This window comes from Ambystoma mexicanum, chromosome 1p (genome assembly GCF_040938575.1).
Source record: "Ambystoma mexicanum isolate Mex_15411 chromosome 1p, UKY_AmexF1_1, whole genome shotgun sequence".
NCBI classification, from domain to species: domain Eukaryota; kingdom Metazoa; phylum Chordata; class Amphibia; order Caudata; family Ambystomatidae; genus Ambystoma; species Ambystoma mexicanum.
The window spans coordinates 100,078,606-100,104,976 of NC_090921.1; the positions used below are offsets into that span (position 1 = coordinate 100,078,606).

The following is a 26,371-nucleotide window of genomic DNA, read 5'->3' on the forward strand; positions in this document are numbered from 1 at the left end:
GGAACAACTGCCCCAGCTGGAGCGTTCTCACCATTTCAAGGTACTGTGTCCGCCTGGCCTCCCTTTCTATAGATTGCTACAAGGTGACAGTAAATCCTTAACCTTCTAGACTGGGCTGGTCTCTTGACCATCTAACTGGTCCCTTTCTTTTGGTCCAACTTCTTTCTGAACCTTTTCGAGACTTTTGTGCACTTTTCAACCGTGTGACCTTGGACACATTTCGTTCTGATCCTCTTAAAGTGGATCCGGCTTTCTGAACTCTAACTTCACGGTTTTATTCTGCCTTCCTCTCTTGCTGTGTTCTTCTGAAAGTGTTGGGATCTGTTTCAATGTATGGTCTGCCTTTCTCTCCCTTTTAAAACCAAATTATTAGAGTTCCATCTGCGTTAAGCGTTCACCGCTGTCTGAAAACAAGTGGCGCTTTACTTAAGACTTGTCTAATATTCTTTTAAGGGAGTGTATATACTTTAGTGACTGTGTTTTTGAACTTGCTTGATATTAGTGCCAGTGTGTTTTTATAGATGGGTTTTTAAATAAATAATTATATATCTTTTACACCAAAGCTCTGGTCAGTGTTTGCTTGTTTTACTGTGTTTATCTGCCCTATTGTGTATGCTCTGTATACTGCCTAACTCTTCTTGAGAGCAGTCTGACTGCTCAGCCACTGCTACCAGGTAAATCTGGGTGGTGCAGACTGCTACCAATTGGGTTTACTGCTAACTCCTGTAGTTTTAAACTTTTTGCAGTGGTCCCTAAGGGAACTGCACAGGTTTCTGCCTAATAAGAATCAAAACTGCGGACAAATCTTTGAAGCTGCAGGAATGACACAAGGAACCACAGTTATTATGGACCATTACTGGCCGTGTGGATCCAAGGCATACATAAGGCTGCCGAAAAACTGGGGAGGCATATGCACACTAGGGAACGTCCACTTTCCCGCGCTAGTGATCCCTAAGAATGACCTGAAGTTGGACAGTTACCCGAAAGCAGATGCTCATCTAAGAAGAAGGAGATCTGTGGAACTGGTATCCAGGATGAAGAGGGAAAATTACTTTTCTCCCAAATCAGAAGAGGCATTCCATGCAATCCCGTACGAACACAGGCTGTTCAGCCTCACCTGAACAGTATTCACAACACTGGTCCTGCCCCACATCCAAGTTGGAGTGAATACATAATGGTTGTAGATAACCAGATGGAAGTTATTGCAGACCATCAATACCACTATAAAAGGATTCAACGCGATCAAAGACCTGAGAGCAATCAGACTGATGACCCTCCAAAGCAGTTGTGCTTGACTTGATCACTGCAATGGATGGAGGTGTTTGTGCAAAAATAGGAGAATCATGTTGCACATTTGTACCATCACATGATGAAGAAAACGGAACCCTAACAGAGGCCATAAGCATGTTGACAAACCTGAAAAACCAGATGATCGATGAAAGTGATGAAGTGGACGATGACAGCTGGTTTGGAGACCTATTCTCGTGGGTCCCACAATGGATGACAGATATATTTAAGTTTCTGGAAGCTCTACTAGCAATGGTATTGCTAGGATTCTGTGTTATCAAGATAATCATTACACAGTGCCAGAAAATTGCAAAGAAATGCATAGGGATGAAAATAATGGTTGATGTCGAGCCAGGGTGGAAGCCCAGAGACCTGACTGATGAAGAAATGAGAGACTTTGTGAAGGCCAGCAAATTTGCGCCAGAAGGAACAAGGTTCACGTACCCTAAGAAACGAAGAAGATATGAAGGAAAATGGATCTACTGCAGCCCAAATGGACAATGCCAGCTAATGACATGGAACAAAGATGAACATGTGAAAACAGCAGGGAGTTTGAAATGAGTGATAAAAATATGGACTCCAAAGGCTCACACATTCATACCATCATGTACAAACCCTGAAGACGATGAACAAGACGCCGAAGAATCAAAAGAAATGAATGCAAAAGAGGTTGCAGAAGTGGTCGATGAACCGACCGGAGGGGGGGGGAGTGTAGAGGAGGTCCCAGACATGGCCTGCACCCCTTCCCCTCATTTCGAGGTACCAGGAGCGTACTCGCCAAGGTATGTGACGTATGAGGAGCAAATGAACCAACAAAGAGCTGCACTGGGACTCTGCCCAGTATTCATCAGAAGATCCATACCTGTTGAAGTGCCTATAATCAGACAACCCTGGGCAGCACGGTACCCTATCAGACAGCCGTACCAGCCGCTGATACGAAACGAAGAGTACCTACAGACGGTCCATGAAGAGACCCAAAGAGCCCTAATGGAAGGCCAGTGGAAATGACTGAAGGGCCTGAACAGACTTGTGAATGAATAAAAGCAGCTATCGAAGATGTCACGCCAGTGCGAGTAACTATGAAAATAAATGTAATGGACACAGAGAAGAGACAATGTTGAAATGTGAGGAAACGTTGCTACGAGACACGATGAAGCAACCGACCTGTTAAAACGTGTGTAAATAGGCTTGGAACGCAAGAGGCAAGAGAAACAATACTGCTTGCAATGATTAGTAGAAGATAGAGCTGCAAGCGCCAACCATATATCTACCTCAATAAGGCACATTATACAAGTGCAACTCCATTTTGTAAAAGCAGAACTGTACCCAGGCTGCCAGAGGCCTGACAGGTCCAGTTTCGTGACCCAGCCAAAGGTAAGAGAAGGAGCGGAATCGAAACTCAACAAAGAGTGGCTCATGCCTAGGAAATCAAGGAAAGCCAGAGAAAGGGAGGAGAGCGTCAGCCAACAAGACTCAAACTTCAGAGCATACCAGCCTGCCTCATGAAGGTCAAGATAAGGGGGGACCCTTGCAGGTGGCGAGGCTGAAACAGAATTAAATGCACTAAAACCTGGAAACTGAAGCAGATTAATGGTGAACTAACATGTGACCAGCCAGGCGCGAAGAAGTACCACCGCTTGATATCATCCAGGACCCGAGGATGCCATAACTTTTCCTGATAAGAGGCTACAGTTTCGAGGCCATACCCAGCCAGCTAATTGACACATAGTCCTAAGATACTGATTGATGGAAGGGAGGCAGGGTGAATCTTGGGACACCAGGCACATGGGTGTCCATTCTGCATGCCGCTAATTAAAATGGGGATTTATGTCTAGGGGTGTAACCTGCCCAATCACAATGGACCAATTTATCTGGAGTCCTATAGATAGAAGAACCAATAAGACGTCGTACTTGTAGTGACGTCAATCACGTGTGGTGTAGTGGGATGGGCGTAGACGCCCACCCGATAAGAGTTATCCAATCCGCCTGCCCTATTATCATATACAGATATAGCACCTATACTTAAGTTACCTTTCCTAACCAATTATATTGCATGTCGAGTTTTGTAGAGTTAGACGTCAATGATGACGAATATTGCCTATAAGAATTGCTGTTCAACTGAAGTTCAAGGAAGTCAGAGCGAGACAGGTGATCGCAATGCTGCTGTTTTCCATTTGTTTCTCTGTTTGATGTACTTGTCATTAAACAGACTTCCCTTTGCCAACTTACTGAGTCCTCATTATTGAGTCGTGTTGGAGTAAGTGAATCCTGCACCCCCTGTCCTCACATGGTGCAGCTATCTTGTCTTACAAGTTCTAGAGGGTGAGCGCTGACCTATGGGCCCGTCAGTGAATTCCTCTCCTCCTGAACAACTGCCTATACAAGCATACATCAATTCTGGTGGCTAACATAATCATTGTCTGAAAGTGCCAGCTGCCTCACAACACCAAACTCCGAAGAGACTGGAGGTCCAGTTCATGATGGAATTAGTTAGGGAGGCAAAATGAAACCCTCCTCCACATCAGAGCTTCATAATGGTCTAATGTATTCCTTAGCCAGGTGGGGAGTACTTCCATCCCATAAAGAAATTTGAGAACGACTTTACCAATATAACATTTTAATACTGGTATTAGGGAAAATGTCCCATATTTCTTAATAGCACCGTGGCGGGGAGCCAGCCAATCAGGTTGCTAGGAACGCAGGCTTGAACCGCAGGTGAAAGCCTGAATTCCAGGCAGCCTGACAGCCGGCACCCACCGCACCCTCCATCGACGATTTTTAAACATTTCCGTTTACCCCCAACTTAATTTATTTTGGCTGCGGCGGAGCTCTCTGCGTAGCCCCACCTTCCGCCCTGCTCTTTGTACGAAGGAAAATCCTTTTTTTTAGCATTCCGAGTTACTGCTCTGGCAACCCGAGGCTGTAGTATCGGCCCGATAACCTAGGCCACCGGGCGTTAACCCCCGTTCCAGCCCTTGGAACAGGAGCTTAACGCCATATTGACACATTTCATCTGGGCAGCTAAAACTGCGTTTTTCTTTCTTTAAGGAATCTCAATAAAAGGCTTTACAACGATAAGCCAAAATCGGGAGACCGAAGTAAACAAGTCTTTCCGTTGTTTCTAGACAAACCCCATTGCTGAACCAAGCATATTTACAGCTCTTATTGTCTGACAAAATTGAACAATATTTGATCGTCTACTTGTTACTCCCCATATACTGCTCAACTGTCCTTATTACATGCTCTAAATCAAAGGAGGCGTTATCCAAGAGAATAAAAGCATCCACATAGACGTGCCACAATAACCTTATGTCCCCCAGACATGGAGAGACGAAAGCGGCTCCTTCTAGAACCTCTCCAATATCAGTCACATATAAGTTAAAAAGGCAGCCTGCTAAAATGCATCCTTGCCGTAAGCCCAAACTTGTTTCTATGTTCCTGGACACAGAGCGTCATTATTCATCCTCACCTGTATAAATGTCCCCTTATTCAAATAAACCAATTTACTAAGTAACCCATGGTGCAGTCCCCACTTGTCTTGTTTTGACAATATCAGATTTCTATCTACCATGTCAACAGTGGTAGTTAAATATAAAGCAAGGGCATTCATTGGCAACACATCCTGATCCCATGCCAACTACTGAACACAGCACACTACCAGTACACTAACAATCCATTACAGCCCACCCCCATATTCCATCTTAGACCAGTTTGATATGTGCTTAAAATTCTACGGTACTTCACCCAATCCTCCAATTTCTCCAATACAAGAGTGGCAAAAATCTTGCTGTCCACATCGAGTAATGTTATGGGACGATAATTTGCTGGCAGGGCTCTACTACCTTTTTTAAAAATTAGAATTCCAAATGCGATCTTCCAGATCCTCGGGGTCTTTTTTCCAAGAGCTACTGTATTCCCATTGAAAACAAACAGCACAGCCACAGCGCAGATGCCGGCTCCTGGCATGGAACTGTGAACCACATCTCTCTGTGAAATGCGCACGATTAGGGAAAGGAGTGCCAATTCGCAACAGCCCAGGCAGACAGTATGCTGCCACAGGAGGCCACCTTAAAAACCCTGCCTAATTCTAACATGGTAACTGGCACAGGGGTATACAGTTACCCTCACCTGGACAAATGGAGGGGGAGGGTCTAAGTACAAGAGGGGAGGTGGATGTAAGGGCCCAGAATATAATCAGATGTAAAGAAACCCAGTCATGTATGGGGCAGACATCAGATCCATATTGCCCCACCCCACCCATATTATCTAAAAAACTAAAAGACAGTAGTACTACACAAGCTTGGTGGCAGCGAGGATGGTGTTCCAGTGTGAAGAGATTGCGATAAGAGCAGTACCTGGAGGAGTTTGAGATGCAGGAGTGAAAGGGGAAGAAGGAGGAGGTGGAGAACAGAAGTGAGAGGTGGATTTAGAGAGAAAGAAGCAAGAGTAAGAGTAGGGAAAGGACAGCAAGAGCTGGAGTCACCCAGAGGAAGAGGCAGTTCCCTGGAGGTGGTCACCTACAAGGTACTGCAGTGAGCCAAGCCCCAGATTAGGAATTGAGGTTAAGCCAGAAGCTCTGTTAAATACCTGAGTCCAGAAGCTGAAAAGGGGTAGACAAAGAGTGGTAAATAGGTTACTAATGAGAGTCAGGGATGCTATATCCCCGAAAGGTTGTAGAAGCGAGTCAAGGATGCTATATCTCCTAAAGGTTATTGTATTGTATTTGTATTTGTTTATTTATAACGCGCAGACCATCAGGCCCGGGGGCATCAGGGCGCAATTTGTACAACAGTTGCAAGGACAAACATACAGGCAAGGAGGTTACATCACAAAAATTTAAACAATACCAGTAAATAACAATCATATTAATTACATATATTACATATATTACATAGTTTACAATGCACTAGGATTAACTGAGGAGGTATCCTACTGTGAGCAAAATCGTTAGCAGAATTAGCAGGCCAGAAATGGAGTCAAGGGGGGCAGGCCAGGGAAAATAAGACAGAGGTGTCGGGCATGTCTTAATGCTGGTCAAAGAGCCAGAATTTGGTTTTAGTCTTGAAGGTGTTGAAGGAATCTTCGGCTCTGATAGTAGCAGGGACGGTGTTCCAGAGTTTAGAGGCTAGGACAGGGAAGCTGGTGCCTCCCGCTTTCTGAAGCTTAAACCTGGGAATGGTTAGGCAGTGAGTCTGAGCAGTTCCTAGAGGTCAGGTAGTAGAGTGGCGCGAAAGCTAAGCATTTGTGCGTGAGGGCAAGCGTTTTTAGGGAAATTCTCTGCTTCACCGGTAGCCACTTTAGGCTGGTTCTGGTGTGTGAGATGTGATGGTTGCGAGGGATGTTCAGGGCCGCTCGAATGGCATTGTTCTGGTTATTTGTTTGTATTTATTTTATTTGTATAGCGCAGACCAGGCCCGGAGGCTACCGGGCGCATTTCTTAAGGCAATGGTTACATAAGTTGCATACAGTGATAATATATCAAACAATAAATATGGCATAGAAATAGACATAGGTAGGTAGTACAACGATACATGGTTTGTCAAGTAGTACATCCCTACATAGGTTATTGCAACACGTTTTCAGAATGTAGCTTAGGCATTGGAAGAGGCGAGCCAACATTTGGCTCTATGTTTGAAAAGGTTGAGGGAGGGGAGGTTTCTGATAGCCAAGGGGACAGCATTCCACAGTTTGGCTGCCAGGACTGGGAAGCTAGAACCACCAGCTGTTTGGAGCTTGTATCTAGGTATCAGTAGGCTCTGGTTGAGGGTAGATCTCAGTGAGCGAACTGGGGTGTACAGCGTGAATCGTGAGGAGAGATAAGTGGGGGCCAGGTTATTCATGCATTTGTAGGTTAGGGCAAGCGATTTTAGTGAGATCCTTTGGGTGACTGACAACCAATGAAGGTTCTTCCTGGTATCCGAAATGTGTGCGGATCTGGGGATATTGAGGGCTGCCCTGATGGCGTTATTTTGTATGATTTGGAGCTTGTCTAGGTTACCCTTATTAGTGCCCTGGTACAATGCATTGCAATAGTCAAGTTTGGACATGACCAGGGTCCTAGCAAGGGTAGTACAGTTGTGCGTGGAGAGGAAAGGGCGACATGCTGTGATCAGCTTGCAGGTATAGGCGGCAGCGGCCGCAACTGCATTAGTTTGTCTGTGAAGGGAGAGGGTGGAGTCGAGGTAAATTCCAAGCGTTTTTGTGTCTTTGGAGACTTTTATTATATTTCCATCGATGTTAAAGGAGCTGAACATAGGGTTCAGCTTGTTTAGTCTTTGCTGAGTACCTAGGATGAGGAGCTCTGTCTTGTCGTCATTGAGACAGAGCTCATGTTGGGCCATCCATGTTTGAATGACATGGTAAACGTCGTTCAAGGCTTTTGAGTCTAATGTGTAATCACCCGTGATGGGGATGAGTATCTGGGTGTCATCCGCATAATTTGTGTAGGTGACACCCAGATAGTCGAGCACATCAAATAAGGGTTTAGTAAATACATTGTAAAGGGTCGGGGATACACACGATCCTTGGGGGACTCCGCAAGGGACTGGTGCAGGGTCAGCCGCGGAGGTGGGCGAAAATACCCTCATCTGTCTGTTATCCAGGAAGGATTGAATCCAGTTTGTGGCCATGTCGGAGAAGTGAGTTGCAGTTTTCAGGTGGTGACAGAGGATTTGGTGATTAACCAGATCAAAGGCAGCAGATAAGTCTAAAAGTAGTAACAGGGCTAGTTTACCTTTGTCTTTGAGATCCTCAATTTGGGTCTTGAGATCGGGGAGGGCTGTCTCCGTACTGTGCTTCGGTCTAAAGCCGGATTGTCTCGTGCCTAGTAGGTTGTTTGATTCCAGATAGTTCTGTATCTGAAGATAGGCTGCTCTATCTAAGATCTTTAGCAGAAATGGGACCGTTGTGATAGGCCTATAATTGGTTGAAACCTCCGGGTCTAAGGTGTTTTTTTAGGAGAGGGATAACCCAAGCATCCTTTAGGTTATTGGGGACCACTCCCGATTGAAAGGAGGCGTTGATGAAAGAGGTGATAAAAGGAGCGAGGTCGTGAGCCGACTCCTTAATGATCGGGGCTGGACAGGTGTCCCCTTGGCAGTTTGAGGGTTTTAAGTTGCAGATGATTTTTTCAACCTCCAGAACGGTGAGTGGTGTAAAGCTGAACGGCACCGGGGAGTCAGGGGTTGTTATTTTAGGTGGCCTGGTATTGCTTAATGTAGGGGTGTGGAGGGTATTTTGTTTGGCGTTGATTTTGGATTACAAGGTGGATATTTTGTTGAGAAGGGCATTTTGTATATTGTTGCACCAGGTGCTGTCCGTGGTGCACGTGTCCGGGGCAGGTGAGGGAGATTCTAGCTCTTTGAGGATATTGAATAATTCTCTAGTGTTCGATTCTGCCTGGGATATTCATGAGTTGTATGTCTCCTTTTTGGCTTGTAATATGGCCTCCTTGTAGTTAAGAGAGGTGATTAGAAGGGAGGTTACTGGATTGAGTCAGGGATGCTATATCTCCTAAAGGTTACTGAAGTGAGTTAGGGTTGCTATATCCCATAAAGGTTAATGAAGCTAGTCAGGAATGCTATATCGCCTAAATTTTACTGAAGTAGGTCAGCTGTGCTATATCTCCTAAAGGCCCTGATCCTGTGCCTCGTTTGTCAACTTGAGCCCCCCCAGGCCCTGCATACAGCATTCTTGTTCCGATCCCCTCTGCCCTTCTCCTTCCTCTCCTTCCCTCCTCCCACCTCCCAGCCCTCCCTCCACCCGTGATTGGCTTGTTTGTTTTTCCCCTTGCTGGGCCCTGTTGCTGGCATCGCTGGTGCGCAACTCTTCTGCCTTGGCCTGCCAGGTGAGTGGTTGTGTTTTTGCACCCTCCTTGGCCGTGATCTTGTGCCTCATTTGTGAACTTGAGCCCCCCAGACCACGCATGCAGTGTTCTTGTTCAGATCCCCTCTGCCCTTCTCCTTCCTCTCCCTCATCCTGCCTCCCATCCATCCCTCCACCCCTCAATGGCCAATCGCTGCTCTTAACTGACCTCCCCAGGGCAGCCCTATGCCCGGCAGCCCCTGCGGCTAGGGGCCCCAAGGCAAAAAAGCGCCTCCCCTGAGGCGGCTCCAGCCAGTGTCTGCAGGTGTCAGAAGGGGAAGCCAGTGATCAGCCGTCAACCAGCAGCTACTAAGTAAGGTAGGTGTGGCCCGGGTTAGGAGTGGAGCCTTCCCTCTACCATGGATACCGTGCCACTTAGCAAACTCTCAGACTTAGGTGTGTTTTTCTCCTGGTTTAAAATTGCATTGTGAAAGTATTTAAAATTGCATTGTGAAACATAGGCCTTTTCCCCTTTTACAGGACTCTCAGACTTAGGTGTGTTTTCTCCTTGTTTAAAATTGCATCGTGAAAGAAGGCCCATTCTGTGGTTTTGACTTCCTAGCAAAGCATTAATCTACCAAAGTTCTACCATTGTCTGAGCGCCTATCGTCTTGTCCAATTGTTTACTATTGTCTCGTCTCTCTCTGTCTCGTCTGCTTGCGCCCCTCCCTGCGCCCTTCCCTAGTGTTCTCACCTCCCTCCCCCCTTCCTCTTCTCGCCTCTCTCCACTTTCTCTATGGTGCTCTCTGCCTCTCCTATCTTTTCTAACTGCTTCTCTATCGACTATCCTGCTTTCCTCACTAAATCTGGTAGGAAGAAGTTTAAAAAGGAAATCCTGGTCTCCAACCCAGGCCTCCCTATCGCTGACACCTATACCAGTGCCTCCTCTAGGCAAACCCTCACCGACATCCTCTTTGTCGTTCCCTCGCCAGACCTATGGACTCTTCATATGGTCACTGTGCTTTATCCTCTCTCTTCTTCTCCCACTAATGGTGGCACCCGGTGGGAGGCCTTCCTGGCCTCTTTCGACTCCTCTAAGGTCATCATAAATGTTTACCTGAATGGTACTGTCTTGGTCCAAGGCCCTCAAGCCAACCTTCTCCTCTTTGATAGATGCTTCCCGCGCCTCATCAATTTCCTTCCTTCTCCTGCTGTCACCTCTTTTCCCTCCACGGCTTCCTTGCCTCTCCCTGCTGTCTCCTCATTGGCTACCTTGCCCTCTCCTCTTTCCTCTTCACCTCCCCCCCCTCTGGCTTTTTCTACACCTCCGCAGGGCGTACCTCTGATTTGTACCCCTCCCCGGAAGTCTTTCAAGGACGGCAACCATCTCCATATTGCTACTCTTAACTCTTGCTCAGCTGTCAAACACTCCTCTGACATCTGCAGCCTCCTGGAAGAACTTGACCTCAATGTCCTTGGTCTCACCGAAACATGGTTCACGGCCAGCTCTGTCACAAGCTTTGACACTCTCCTACCTGACGGCTACAAGATCCTCTCCACGCCCAGTCCCAACCGTTCCGGAGGGGCTGTAGCCTGATCTTCCATGCGTGGATTCTTGCCTCTGTTATTCCTACGCGGGCCTACTCCTCTTTCGAATGCCTAGTCTGCAGGCTCTCTCTCTTTCCTAGCCATTCCCTTACTGTGGCTACCATCTATCAGCCACCTGGTCATATCTCCTCCTTACTCTCCTCTTCCCTCCTGGTCTCGACCACTCAACTCCTCCTTCTTGGGAGACTTTAACATCCATCTGGATGCTTCCTGTCCTTCCTCTGGACTCTTTCGTGACCTCTGCCTCTCTCTCACTCTCTATCCTCGCCTCTGGCCCGACTCGCTCTGCAGGGCACACTCTTGATGTTCTGATCTCTACAGACCTTCCCCTTTCCATCCCCCTTAACACTCTCTCCTGGAGCAATCACTTTCTCCTTTCCTCCCTTCTCTCCACCCCTCAGGCCAAGCCAATTCCGCACTGCCACCTACCTTCTTGGTTATCCGACCCATGAAGCGTGTTTCAGTTGAGGCTTTTGCTGCCACTTTCTCACCACGCCCCGCCCCCTTGGCAGACTCACACCCTGACACAGCCATCTACATTCTCCACTCTGCTATATCTGATACTCTCGATGTTCTTGCCCCTGTCATGAGGATTCGCTTGAAGCCCAAAACCAAGTGCAACTCCTGGTACGACTCAGACCTTGCCACCCTTAAACGCAAATGCTGGGTGGCTGAGAGGAAATGGCGTGCTTCCGGTACATCCTCTGACAAACTGGCCTGCCACCTGCTCCAAAGGTAATACCGGCTCTCTGTCCACACCAAGAAGAGAGCCCATCTCCAAGTCCGCGTCTCTGCGGCATTTAACAACTCAGCCAAACTCTTTAAAATCTGCAAGGAGCTGGGCAATCCTGCTGCAGTCTCTTCCTCTCCTGTCCCCTCCCAGGCCCTGGCTTCTCATTTCAACTCTAAAACTCAGGGCATCCTGTCCTCTCTCTCTTCCTCTCCCCTGCCACCTCTCCTCCCTCTTTCTCTACCTTTCCCCTGTTCTCTCCAGATGAGGTTTCTAGACAAGTCCGATCTATGGACGTCTCATCAAAACAGGTTCACCCCTGTTCCTCCAAAACCATCAAGGACCACATTGACACCTTGGCCCCTGCTCTGGGTGACTTCTGCAACAACTCCTTTGCCACTGGTGTCTTCCCTTCCCCCCTGAAGGACTCCCTTGTGCACCCTCTTCTTAAGAAACCCACAGCTGACCCCTCCTGCCCTGATAACTATCGCCCAATCTCCATTCTTCCTTTCCTGGGAAAACTCCTGGAAAAGCTGGCCATCTCCCAGCTTAATCTTCACACTACAGAACTACATGCTCTTGCACGCTACAGAACCTAGGTGTGTCCTTCCTGGCCGTTGCAGACCAATTTGCGCCAGCCAAGCTTGGTAAAGGAAGAGCTCATGTGTCCGAACCCTGGTTTTCAGACGAGCTCAGAGTTCTCAAGCTTGGATGTCGCCAAGCGGAACGCAAGTGGAGTGTTACGCTCACCTGGTATCCACGGGGGCGCCACCCAGCCGGGCTGCTCGCTCGTACACTCCTCAGTGATTCCTAGATGTGGTCTGCAGGGAAGGTTCTGCCTGGAAATACAGGAGGGCTGTTTTCAAGACTGGTTGATCGAGCTAAATATCTTCACTCCACCCCGTATAATTTCAGCCCCTCTGGGCCCTCTCCTAACCTTGTGGTAGAATTAGGCGTGCTCTCCGTCCTGCCTTCTTGGCAGGGGCGCATTGTCTTCCGTGGGCGTGTGCGGTCTAGTTACTTCACTGACGCCGGCCCGTGATGTCTTTCAGTAGGTCTTATTGCTGTTCTTTCGTATTGTATCCTGCATGCCTTTCTGTATTTAATAATGTCTTTTTCTCCCTTAGCTATACTGAGCTTCAGCATGGCGAACTGGCCTGGTTGAGCCTCGCTGGTATTTGATGGCACGTTATAAGCGCTACAATACGGTAAGTAAGCGTTATGCGCAGCGCTGCAATGTCTTGCCTTTGCTAACCTGTTGTCTTGCTTTTCTCGTAAGTCGCTGTATTCTTCCAGCGCGTGTGGAATTTCCAGAGTGATGCCAGCCGAGAAGCGACCAGCCAGGTAAGCCTTTTGAGCAGTCCGTAATTTGCAATGTCTTTAATGCCTTCCTTAATGTTGTCTCTACCTTCCTCTTTCAGGTCGTTCGGTCCGGGAGGCGTTCGGATTTGAGGAAACTGTTCACAGGAGCTGCGAGAAGATAAAGATGAAGACTGCAGGTAAGATGCCGCTGCTAATGGTATAACATTTGTCTCTCTGCAGGTTCAGCTTCTCCGGGGCTCGTGGGTATAGCTGGACACGGTGAGTGTCACGTTGCAAACTGCAAAGTAACGCGAAGCGTGTTGTCTTGCTCGGATGTGGTTTAAATAGCCCCAACAAAATAGTCCAGGTAAACTAGTCCCTAGGCCACCACACCCAAAACACTAGACCGCATAACTTGGTTTCTAGGAACCAAGCTATGTGGATGCCTCCATGTTGGCTGCCAGTCTCAATAAAGTAGTTCCAGAACACATGTTTTTCATGGTGTATGAGCCTGGTGCCATAGGCGCGAGGACTGGCCCCAGGAGGGCTTTTGAAGAGGATGCCAGGCCCTAGAGACCCGAGTCCTGACCCCACCTGGCCAATGGGCTTGCCAGAGGGGGTTTTGGGCGAGGGTTGTGACAGCACTCCTCCCTAAGTTCCTCCCACGGTGTTCCTTCTATCTGGCCCAGGTTTAGTTGGGAAGTTCAGGTGAAATTTCCTGATTAGACGTGGTGCGTGGATGTTCTCACTGGACTCCCAGGATCTATCTTGTGGTCCAAATCCTTTCCAATCAACGAGATAATATAACTTGGACCTAGAGTATTTAGAGTCCAGGATATCTTTGACTTTCGAATTCTGGTTCTCCGTTAATAAGTACGGGCTTTGGTGGTGTCCCAATCCGCGTATCGGGTTGCATTGGTTTCAAGAGGGATACATGAAATACCGGGTGGATTTGTAGATTAGGTGGTAAATCCAGTTTCACGGCTACTGGGTTGATAATTGCCTTGATGGTATAGGGTCCTAAGTATCAAGAATGAAAGGTTCGCTTGATGGGTACAAATTTAGTGGCTAACCAAACTTTGTCTTCTACTTGATAGTCAGGGGCCTTTTTTCGGTGTTGGTCGGCGAATATCTTTTGTTTTTCTTTGGCATGAATAAGATGTTCCTTCGCCTTTTTGAAAGCCTGAGTGATGGTTGTGTGTAGAGTCTTCACCGCTGGCATTTCCAAGCTGGTTGGAAGGTCTGGTTCAGAGGTACGTGGATGTCTGCCATAAAGGGTATAGAAGGTTGTTTGTCCTGTGCTTGAATGCAAGGAATTGTTATATGCATATTCGGCTATCCATAGTAAGTCTTTCCAACTCCTTTGTTCTTGGTGCAGCATGCACTGTAAATATTGCTCGAGTGTCTGATTGGTCCTCTCGGTTTAGCCGTCCGTTTGGGGATGGTGACTAGTAGATAACCGAACGTCAATTTGCGCCATAGCACAACATTTCCTCCAGAAATTGGATACAAACTGGCTGCCTCGATCAGAGACCAGAACTGATGGGAAGCCATGTAGCTTAACAGCCCCCTCCAGAAACACTTTTGCTAAAGTGGATGCGTCAGGGAGGCCTTTGAGAGGAATAAAGTGTGCTATCTTTGAGAATACATCCACAACTACAAGGATGGTGTTGAACCCTTGCCTGGGGGGTAGATCAGTGATGAGGTTGAGGGAAAGAGTGTGCCATGGAACGGGAGGAATGTCTAATGGTTGTAGAAGACCAGATGGTTTTTGTTTTTGTGATTTATATTGTGCGCAGACACCGCAGGACTGAATATACTGAATGATGTCCTTACGCCAGGTAGGCCACCAAAAGTTCTGTTTCACCTTAGCTAGGGTTTTGGCGCTGCCAGGGTGCACTTCGATTAGTGAATCGTGATAACCTGAAATAATATGCTGTTGTAATTCTTTCTTGGGTACATATAGACGATCCCTAAAAAAGGGTAGATGGTCCTTGATGGAATATTGTTCTCCTTGAGTTTGCCAAGTGAGGAAAGCATCAGGATTCATTGTCCGTTGAATTGAATTTCGTAAGGTTGTTGTGATACCCAAGAATTTCTCTTCAGGTATAATAGGTACTGGGTCTGGAGTTGTATATACCATTTCATTTATGCCCATACAAGATAAGGCATCTGCCTTTCCGTTTCTGACCCCTGGCCGAAACGTGATTACATAGTCATATTCGGCGAAGAAAAGGGCCCACCGCAATTGATGCCTTTTGGCGTATGCTGTGCTCTACAAATTCACATAACATAACACTGAATCTGTTGGTTGTCTTCATGACCGTCAGTCTGGCTTCAGAGCTGCCAGAAGCACGGAAACTGTTTTCCTGAACATCCGTGAAGACCTGCTCTCCAACCTCGATTCCAACGTCCCCTGTGTCCTCCTGTGTCCTCATCTTACTTGATCTCTCTTCTGATTTTGACACGGTCAACCATGCCATCCTGCTCAACCGTCTCCGTCATAACCTGGGTATCACCGATCAGGCCCTGGCTTGGCTGACCTCTTTCCTCTCTGATCAACCCTCCCCGGTCCAACTTAGGTCCTTCCTCTCCTTTATCTCTATCTCTACCTGTGGTGTTCCCCAGGGGTCTAACCTCTCTTCCTGGCTGTTCAACCAATACCTGGCACTTCTTGCCCACGGCATTGCTGCTCTCTCTCCCAACTTTCAGTGCTATGCGGATGACACTCAACTCATTTTCAGGCTCCCTTCTGTCAATTCTTCTCCTTTGCTCATCTCTGACTGTCTGGTATCCAGTAGTGGTGTGCTGCCAATGATCTCTGCCTTAATGCCAGTAAGACGGAGATGCTCCTCATTGGCACACCTGCTCCCTCCTTTCCTGTCACTCTCTGGCCGGCCTCTCTTGGCCCTCTTCCTGCTCCCATCTGTGAGGTTAAAAAACTTTTGGGTCATCTTCGACTCTACACTCTCCTTCTCTCCTCAAATCTCTGACGTCTCTAAAAAGTCACACTCCAAACTTTATGGCCGGTCTCTGGTATCTGTAGCGGGACAAATACACTTGGTTACATAAGCTCAGGGAAGAACATAAGAATTTGAATAATAGCTGTAGCTGAAAAAAATCTGTTACCTGTTGTGCCTCTGCTGTTAGCTTAGAGGCGTAGTATAAGCTAGCTGAACACTTTCAAAGTTATTTGACACCAAAATACTCCGTTTATAATAATTGCAGAAAAACCAGAGTTCTATTACAAGTCTCTTCCTGGACCTATTACTGAGTATTGCTTTCTGCTTTTAGTATTTCTCTTCAGAACAAATGTCTTTTCGTCAGATGTAATTAAAAACTGGAGTGAATGCCTTTATAGTATTACTATTGTAAACTGGAAGCAATGTCTTTTCCTTTACTTGCAATGGATAGCTGAAAACAAAATATTTTTCTTGAACTGGCATTAGTAAACTTAGTGCAATGTCTTTTCACAACTCACTCTAGTTCTTTAGCAATGTGTCTTCTCAGGAGACTGTTCTTGCCCTTTTTCAGTATACACTGTAATGCTGCAAGCATAAAGGAATTCACCTTATTGAGTCTTCCCTATGAGAGCGTAGTCCTCTTTCAATCTCCATGAATTCTGGAAGTTAGGAATGTACAGGTGAGCGTTTCTGCAGAAACAGAACTACTTAGATGTGCCTTTGAAGTTCCTTCACGCCGCGTGCGACTTTACAGGTGCTGTGCATGCAAATATTATTCTGCGCCTTGGACTGGCACGTTTATTCACTGTGCAATCCTTTTCCCTCTCGCGCATCTGCAACACGACGCTGGATTCACCACGACCCTCGGGGAGTTGTAGAGATTGCTCTGTAATCCCTACACCCACATGCACATGTGTCACGACGCGGGCTTCCCTCTACAACATAAATCGAGGCGTCACATGAAACTAAACCTTACTCGCGCCTAGCTTGCTATAAAACATTCTTACGTTGGCGTGTCTTCTGTACATATGGTTACTGAGTCTCAGTAATAACACGCCATGCTCTATCACACGCTGCGCACACTTTAGAAACCAGCGCCGGGCATCTTTGACACGACACGCTTATTTAAACATTTAACTTATTTACATATCTCCGTTAACAGTTCTTCTGTTTGCAATGACAGTCTATGCACGTTTTCAAGAGCTGTAAATAGTTTCTTTCTTCTAAATGTTCTGAATGAACAGCTACGTTTAGTTTTGCTGTTCTCATAGGCATTTAATTTCAAATTGAAACGCTCCCACCTGTGGTCTTCTAGGTAAATGACTCTCACTGCTACAATCTAAGAGGCTACCCATGTTTTAGGCAGATTTCAAACAAGGGTAGTCCAAAACTGACCGCTGCTCAGGTCTGTGCAACCAGTTTGAGGTATCTCAAAAGGCAAGGCCATTCCTCGCTTGACAAGACCTGAGATCTGACCCGGTTAATTGGGTAACAGGTGTGCCCAGTTGTACCGTTCTTGCTTTCTTCTCTACATAGGCTCATGTTTCTGATATTTTCTGTCATCCTGATTTTGTGACATCAGTAATATTACATGCACAATGCACATTTCTTTCTGGGAACCATGTAGTAACTTGTTGAGCAATACCTTGTTAGAGATAGCCAATGATCCACTCCAATGTTAGACCGATGCAATTATGTGAGAGTTCCTGAATTTCCAAGGGTACAGATGCATACACCATTACCTGGCAGAGAGAAGCTGCTACACCCTAAACGCAAGCAACATTTCCAAACTCAGGTCTAAAAAATCATAGGGGCCTCTTTTAGAATATAACTGACACGAATCATGGAACACACCACAGCAATATAAAACATTAGCACCAGGGTGGCGGGGAGCCAGCCAATCAGAGGGCTAGGAATTCAGGCTTGAACCACTGGTACAAGCCTGCATTCCAAACCGACTGACGCCCAGCTCCCCCCGCCGCCATCTTCCCTCACCCCTGTTCCCTTTTTATTTATCTCTCCTCCCCCTACTTACCTTTTTTCCATGGCGAGTCCCGCCGCCGCATCCGCTCCTTCTTCTTGCGTCACGCAGACTGCTATGGAAATGGAAGAGGGGCTCCAATCCTTCCATTTTTATGACGCCCATCTTTGTAAAGGATTCGTCCTCGTTCAACGGGATGCGAGTGGCGTCCCATTGAACGAGGGAAAACCCTTTTTCTTTTTTACAGTTACCGCTTTGGTATCCAGGGTGCTAATGGCCTTAACATCCAATACGGCCTGCCGGATCGGGTGTTAACACCACATAAAGACACAGTAAAAGGTATAAGAGAGAGTTAATAGTGAGAACTAAAGATCAGAACTAAGCAAGAAGGATTTATGCCAAGAATGGAAAAGAGAGGATTCGGGGTGGTATAGAGAGAAAAAAGAAGGCCAAGGGCAGAGCCTTGAGGGACACCATGAATAAGGGGCTAGGTAGGAGAAGTTTTACCGTTTCCATGTGATAATAACTGATGAAAAAACAAAACCTTTTTTTATCTAATTATAAATACTTCTTTATCTAATTATAAATAACGAAAAAATATTGTTTTTTTCTCTTTTTAAATTTGGGGGGAACCCCCAAACCCCTGTTTCCCTAGCTTTATTACCCACCCTGAACTCCCCCACCCATTTGAATCCCTTACCCCACCCCCCATATATACTTTTATTGGCTTTATATGGTTATACAGTATGGACAACCTTTTGCCATTTATCAAAACACATATTAAAACTTAAATTTCATTCCTATCATTATTTCTGATATTAAAATGTTATCACTTCAATTAATAATTTTACCACTCTGACTTGTGAAAAAATGTCCAAAAGTAGTTTCACTAGTGTCAATGTTAGTGGTGTTTCATTCCCCAACAAAAGTTCTCTCCACCAGTCTTCCATAGATCGTGAGCCGTATTTCTTGGTGACTTGTGTCATTAGAGTCAGTCTAGTGTCCTCCATGGCTGGACAAAATAGAACCAAGTGTTTTACTTATTGACAGGAGTTACCTTTCTGACACAGTCTACAAGTAACCCCACAGTTGCCACTTCTTCTTCGATTCAGTATCTCCCTAGTCGGAAACCGATTCAGTCGGAACCTCATAAATTGGTCCCTGAAATACCAGTGTGGGAATAACTTTCTCGCTTCGTGGAAGGGTTTCCCATAGAATTTGAGTTGCGGGCGGTTTTCCAGGGCTGTAATCCAGTACTGGATATAGAGTTTTTTTCTTATCCCTGTCTGAGCTTTCACACAAGGTAAAATCAGATTCGCCTAGGTCCGATATCATTATTTGGCAGATCAGTCTCCATTCTGACAATGTCATGTTGTTGTTGGTTTCCAGGGCTTCTCTTAGGGCCGGGGAAATTTTAACAAACTTTTTGATATTTTTTCATTATTTATCATTTGTTACAAAAGTTATTCGTTATTTTCATTTCATTATAATCACTGTATATCGTTTTACCATACCAAGAGACAAGACACTGAGAAGGATCTTCCACCAAGATAAGAAGAAAATTAGTGTCGAAAGCAGTAGAAAGATCGGGAAAATCAGAGTTGAGGAAAGCTGAGTACCGGGCCGAAATAAGAGACTCGGAAATGCTTAGTAAGGCGAAACCCTGATTGGGGAGAAAGTAGAAAGTCAAGGTAGGAGGAGGTACACTGATCATCGCCTAACCAACTCTGGATCCAGACCACAATATACACATCCAGTCTATTGTGTACTGGGGTACGTATTAGACATGTACCACAGCACTGAGGGAGACCATGTCAACTGCATCCGCCATCAGGTATACTTTGAGTTTCCTTCAAGTAAAGGACAGATTTTGTTTCACAAGGCTTCATTTTATACAGGCCAATATTGGTTTCTTTTTACTATATTTTTTCAAGGTCCTTTAATATGATTTCACCCAACACTATTAATATTTTTATTCATTTTACCTGTCTATAATGTCAAGTAGTTTTCCCTTGCAAAGCCTCCTAGCACTTAATTTGTCTATATGTATTACTTTGACATTTCTGCTAGCTGCTTTTTCTAGATATACATATATACATACCTACATAACTACATTAGTTTCCTTATTCATAAGGGATCAAGTATTGTTTTCCACATTTAGTATTAGAATTTCTTTTAATATTTATAAATGTTGAATTTCCTACCCATATCGTTCTGAGTTGAGTCCGCAATCCAGACGAGAAAGCACATCCAAACTGGCATCATCCGTTTTACATGATTCATATATGGCGTTGACAAGATTGCGATGCCCGTGGCAGCCTGTCCACCATGACCCACCAGAGGAGCATCAGCTCTTGGTGAAGACACATGCCTCTGAAGGTCCATGGGCTGGAGATAAAGAGTTAGCTGTGACATCACAATGGCCCTGAGCATTAACTAGTGAATCATTGGCAGCTCTAAGGCAGAGGAAGGGGCCCACAGAGTTCAGGATGACCAATCACTCAGAATCTTAGACCATTGGGGAATTTCCTGGCATGCTAGCACCTCTGAAAGGGACTTGGCTCAGGCCATTTCAAACCAGGTGACTGACTGCCATCGGTCTTTCACAGTCTCTGGCCGATTAGAACATTTTCTGGTAAATCCTGTGGAAAGGTTTTATGTGGCAATGTCTTCACAACCCAACTTCCTTATTTAAAGGGGACATATTCTTGGCGGAAACAACACAAATATTTGTTTTATCTTAAGCAACACCACAAACAGAGAACTCCAAAAAGCACAAAAATACAATTTATAAATATTACAATTTTTACAGGTTCAATAAAGTACCAAAATTAAGTTATCTACAATAAATACACAAAATAAAACTCCTACCTAAACTATGTAATGCATATTTTAAAAGCAATATCTCATTAAGAATGTTATTTAGCGTGCACATAGTCTCCTACTTTATATTGGTGTGGCTCTAGACCAGGCCTCTTTATAGAGCTGTGTCGTTTAAGCCTTTGGATGTCAAGTCATGGTAACTGCACCCCTACCAATACAAGAACTTGGACTATTAGTTGAAAAAGCCAACAATTCTGATTTCATGATGAGTATGTGAATTGTACTATGACAGAAGCATGATTTTTGATTCTCTACAATGCACAGTACCCAGCGCACCAGCTGCCTCCATCAAGGATATCCATCCCAAAATCCCATCACGAGTAGACCCAGCAGGGATGCAGTCTTGCATTGAGGAAGGGCCACTTTTTCAATAATTCCAAAGCAAATATCAGACCTAGCTTCACTATGATTAGAGCTTTCGAGGTAGCTTGCCGTGGCATCCTTACTCGATATTATGTGGGTAACTTGAAAACTGTTAGAAGACTGACACTGCGCACAGAAAAACTAGTATATATGTGTTCAACAAGATATTAGAGTGTTCAGAAAATGGCAATCAAAATCCGATGCTGTAAATAATTTGAGCCACACATCATAATTTGAAGAATTTCTTCATTGAATTGGAAGGTAATAGCCGACACGTGTTTCGACTCCGACGGTCGTTTTCAAGGCTATATGTTACCCATAGTACAGTGCATTGTTGACATACATAAAGGATATACATCAAAGTCCACCCATAATTGAAACATAATATAAAGCAAAATTTGAAATAAAATTATAGCATACCACATCAGTTGGTAGAAGGTTTGAGATGAACAAAAATAAATAAAAGAAAATAGAAGAGAGAAACCAATGAATTCATATTCGCTATCGTGAATGTTTTGCTACGAAAAATATACAATACATTATTGTAGTATTGTACCTATTTGCACTGGGTGCACACAGTTCTGCTAGTGGAATACAGTTATGTCATATAGAATGTGATGGGACCTGAGCGTTCCAAGTGTTACAGTTGGGACACAGGATGGGAGAACCTTACATGAAAGGATGTCATCTGTTTAGCTCCCTGCCTTTCTATATAACTAGCCCTGTAACTCTGTAACTCTGTAACTCTGTAGCTTATAAGTAAACGTACTCCTTTTATATATACTGGTCTCCTGTGCCTTACCTGAATCCAGATGTCTTCCTTACCATCCTCGATACTACAATTATATGTAAACATAATCCAAAAGATGTATCCGTATAAGTGTATTCATATATACAGAACATGATGTAGGACATGTGACCCGCGCGGATCACCCGTCTAGAGACCACAAAATTCTAGCCCATGTGAGGGACCACTTAAAATGTGAAATTCAAAATTACAGAGTGGATTGCCACTACCACCGTGACATCATTTATAGAATATGATACTATTGTGCAATAGTGGGAAAAAATTTCTTACCCTCTTGATGCACAAATTTTGTTCGAACCTTTAGATGGTATTATGTGTTTGTAAAATTCATATTGCCAATTAAAAATAAGAAATACACGATATGTTACGAGCTCATGTGTAACGTTGCCTGCCTTAAGTAAGATGTTTTCCAATGACCTTAAGTCAAGATATCGTCTGGTCAATTAGATCAAGATCAATGGGTTAAATCCCCACGTCACTGCAAGCAATGTATACGCATAGTTAGTATGCCTGATTATAAGAGTGAGGTATGTAGCTACTATAGAATTGAAATTTACCTTTCATGGGTGATAAAATCCTCACAATCAGTAAACTAGCTCCCCCTCGCAAGGACGGCGTTGTATAAGTAAATACTGCGGCCCACTGCGCTTGGGAATGACCTGTCACGTAACGACGTCATGCGCAGAGATGTGCGTGACGTCACAGTGTAAACATGACGCGTAATGATAGAGAGATGTGTTTTACTAAGTGTGTGGTTGTCAAGTTTGAGAGGTTCTAAGACATTGTTGCTTAGACATTAGATTGTAACAACTAAATATACCATATATATATACTCCTAAAATAGGTGTAGACTCAAGCTATTTGAGAGCATCAAAGCGTTCATAAATCAATGGATTGAATTGTGTGCCTTGTGGTCTCCAAAGGGGATAAACCATAGACGCCGGGCACATGCCCCCACCCCAACTATTAGAAGGAAGAACACGTTCTGTCATAGATCAAACATGGTTATTCATAAGAAAACGTGCATCTCATGATCTGAATTCAAACCAATTTACGTTGTTCTCAAAAGGCAGATTAATCTTGCTTCCATTTTGCGCAGTTTCAATTGAATATCACCTCCCCTCTTGCCTTTTTTAACTTTCATCAGACCCAAAAACCGTATTTCTTCCGTGCTATCCATTTGGTGTATTTTTTGCCAATGAATGGCCAATGGTGTTTTAGGTGGCAAGAGGGGAGGTGATATTCAATTGTCCCAATTGTCCTGTCTGTACATGTGGCATGAAGATAAAAAAAGAAACAGCTATTGGCAGCGTTGGGATTCAAACCCACACCTCCAAAGAGACTGGAGCCTAAATCCAGCGCCTTAGACCGCTCGGCCACGCTACCCTGTTGGCATTAAAATGAGAGCCTGGTTTAGCCATTAATTCAAAATCAAAGCAAAGCATGAACTTGGATTGAATTCTAGCACTGGCTGTGCAAAGCCCGAACTGAACAATAAAGCACACTTGTCAGCCTGAAATTGAAATGTCACCTTTCGGGAGTGCTCTGTTCGACAGCAGTCTGGTAGCCTAGTGGTCAATGTCAGCACCCCTCTATCCAGCAGTCTTGAGTTCAATTCCCGGTGAGGGAGGTCAGATCTTTTCTAGGTTTTTTTTGGTTCTAAAAATGTTTGGGAAGCGAAGGTTCAGGAACATTGCCGGTAGGGAGAGTAAGCTCTTTAAAGGCATGCAATGAGATGTGTTTTTCTTTATTTCTGCATATTTCTGTAGCTAGCTGCATTCTTTCAGTCAACATCCCGCCCCATTTAGTGCTCACGTTTTTAAAGAAGTCCACCATTAGCCCGCAGTGTAAGCCTACCCGGGGCCTCCGCCGATGGTCCATGGTGTGTGGGATCCTTACTGGACCAACCCCAGCCGTAACGCAAATCTTAGCTTTGTCTCATTCGACCCCTAACTCGACCCAAGGAGCTACTGCAAACTCTTAGCCTAACACTAGCCCTAAATGAAAGACGCCTATTGTCCTCACATGTGGGATTTTGTTCTCGCTGCTAGTGCATACGAAACTTGGTTCCGACGTGTCCAGGAGTGGGAGAATTACCAGGGACCTTGCAATCTCGTGCCTGGGGGTTTCTAAGCTGGGCATAGGAGCTCCACTGGATGGAGCCAAGTGTCTTGAACTGAGTTTTTGTGATGCAGCAGGAAAAGGCGCTGCAAAAAGGAGCAACTACCAAGGCAAAGAGATGTGCATTCATTAGGGCATCGTGTCGGCAGATTTGTGGCCCTGCCCTGAACGTGTTTATTGACAGGATCGTGAACGCATGTCCGTTTTCAGTGAACAGTGATTTATGCTTTACCCTTTTTTGGTGAAAACGCACACGAGTCAGATGTGTGCTTTCAGTCTGGGTGTTCAGAAAAGCAAGAATTCATAAACACATGCCATTCCCTGGCTCCCAATTGTCCTGTCTGTACACGTGGCATGAAGATAAAAAAGAAACAGCTATTGGCAGCGGTGGGATTCGAACCCACGCCTCCAAAGAGACTGGAGCCTAAATCCAGCGCCTTAGACCGCTCGGCCACGCTACCCTGCTGGTACTGAAACGAGAGCCTCTGAGACCTGTATTTTTTTAGGGATTGGCTGGTTTGGCCATTAATTCAAAATCAAAGCAAAGCATGAACTTGGATTGAATTCTAGCACTGGCTGTGCAAAGCCCGAACTGAACAATAAAGCACACTTGTCAGCCTGAAATTGAAATGTCACCTTTCGGGAGTGCTCTGTTCGACAGCAGTCTGGTAGCCTAGTGGTCAATGTCAGCACCCCTCCATCCAGCAGTCCTGAGTTCAATTCCCGGTGAGGGAGGTCAGATCTTTTCTAGGTTTTTTTTGGTTCTAAAAATGTTTGGGAAGCGAAGGTTCAGGAACATTGCCGGTAGGGAGAGTAAGCTCTTTAAAGGCATGCAATGAGATGTGTTTTTCTTTATTTCTGCATATTTCTGTAGCTAGCTGCATTCTTTCAGTCAACATCCCGCCCCATTTAGTGCTCACGTTTTTAAAGAAGTCCACCATTAGCCCGCAGTGTAAGCCTACCCGGGGCCTCCGCCGATGGTCCATGGTGTGTGGGATCCTTACTGGACCAACCCCAGCCGTAACGCAAATCTTAGCTTTGTCTCATTCGACCCCTAACTCGACCCAAGGAGCTACTGCAAACTCTTAGCCTAACACTAGCCCTAAATGAAAGACGCCTATTGTCCTCACATGTGGGATTTTGTTCTCGCTGCTAGTGCATACGAAACTTGGTTCCGACGTGTCCAGGAGTGGGAGAATTACCAGGGACCTTGCAATCTCGTGCCTGGGGGTTTCTAAGCTGGGCATAGGAGCTCCACTGGATGGAGCCAAGTGTCTTGAACTGAGTTTTTGTGATGCAGCAGGAAAAGGCGCTGCAAAAAGGAGCAACTACCAAGGCAAAGAGATGTGCATTCATTAGGGCATCGTGTCGGCAGATTTGTGGCCCTGCCAAGCACGTGTTTATTGACAGGATCGTGAACGCATGTCCGTTTTCAGTGAACAGTGATTTATGCTTTACCCTTTTTTGGTGAAAACGCACACGAGTCAGATGTGTGCTTTCAGTCTGGGTGTTCAGAAAAGCAAGAATTCATAAACACATGCCATTCCCTGGCTCCCAATTGTCCTGTCTGTACACGTGGCATGAAGATAAAAAAGAAACAGCTATTGGCAGCGGTGGGATTCGAACCCACGCCTCCAAAGAGACTGGAGCCTAAATCCAGCGCCTTAGACCGCTCGGCCACGCTACCCTGCTGGTACTGAAACGAGAGCCTCTGAGACCTGTATTTTTTTAGGGATTGGCTGGTTTGGCCATTAATTCAAAATCAAAGCAAAGCATGAACTTGGATTGAATTCTAGCACTTGCTGTGCAAAGCCCGAACTGAACAATAAAGCACACTTGTCAGCCTGAAATTGAAATGTCACCTTTCGGGAGTGCTCTGTTCAACAGCAGTCTGGTAGCCTAGTGGTCAATGTCAGCACCCCTCCATCCAGCAGTCTTGAGTTCAATTCCCGGTGAGGGAGGTCAGATCTTTTCTAGGTTTTTTTTGGTTCTAAAAATGTTTGGGAAGCGAAGGTTCAGGAACATTGCCGGTAGGGAGAGTAAGCTCTTTAAAGGCATGCAATGAGATGTGTTTTTCTTTATTTCTGCATATTTCTGTAGCTAGCTGCATTCTTTCAGTCAACATCCCGCCCCATTTAGTGCTCACGTTTTTAAAGAAGTCCACCATTAGCCCGCAGTGTAAGCCTACCCGGGGCCTCCGCCGATGGTCCATGGTGTGTGGGATCCTTACTGGACCAACCCCAGCCGTAACGCAAATCTTAGCTTTGTCTCATTCGACCCCTAACTCGACCCAAGGAGCTACTGCAAACTCTTAGCCTAACACTAGCCCTAAATGAAAGACGCCTATTGTCCTCACATGTGGGATTTTGTTCTCGCTGCTAGTGCATACGAAACTTGGTTCCGACGTGTCCAGGAGTGGGAGAATTACCAGGGACCTTGCAATCTCGTGCCTGGGGGTTTCTAAGCTGGGCATAGGAGCTCCACTGGATGGAGCCAAGTGTCTTGAACTGAGTTTTTGTGAT

The 26,371-nt window shown here is 45.5% G+C and overlaps 3 non-coding genes across 3 annotated transcripts; all 3 read right to left on the reverse strand.

Annotated features, from left to right (window-relative positions):
- Positions 1–23,032: 23,032 nt before the first annotated feature.
- Positions 23,033–23,114, reverse strand: TRNAL-UAG (transfer RNA leucine (anticodon UAG)). Its single transcript has one exon. It is a non-coding gene; the product is annotated as a tRNA-Leu (tRNA).
- Positions 23,115–24,228: 1,114 nt separating this feature from the next.
- TRNAL-UAG (transfer RNA leucine (anticodon UAG)) lies at positions 24,229–24,310 on the reverse strand. The gene has a single exon. It is a non-coding gene; the product is annotated as a tRNA-Leu (tRNA).
- A 1,144-nt stretch (positions 24,311–25,454) lies between these two features.
- TRNAL-UAG (transfer RNA leucine (anticodon UAG)) lies at positions 25,455–25,536 on the reverse strand. Its single transcript has one exon. It is a non-coding gene; the product is annotated as a tRNA-Leu (tRNA).
- Positions 25,537–26,371: the final 835 nt, after the last annotated feature.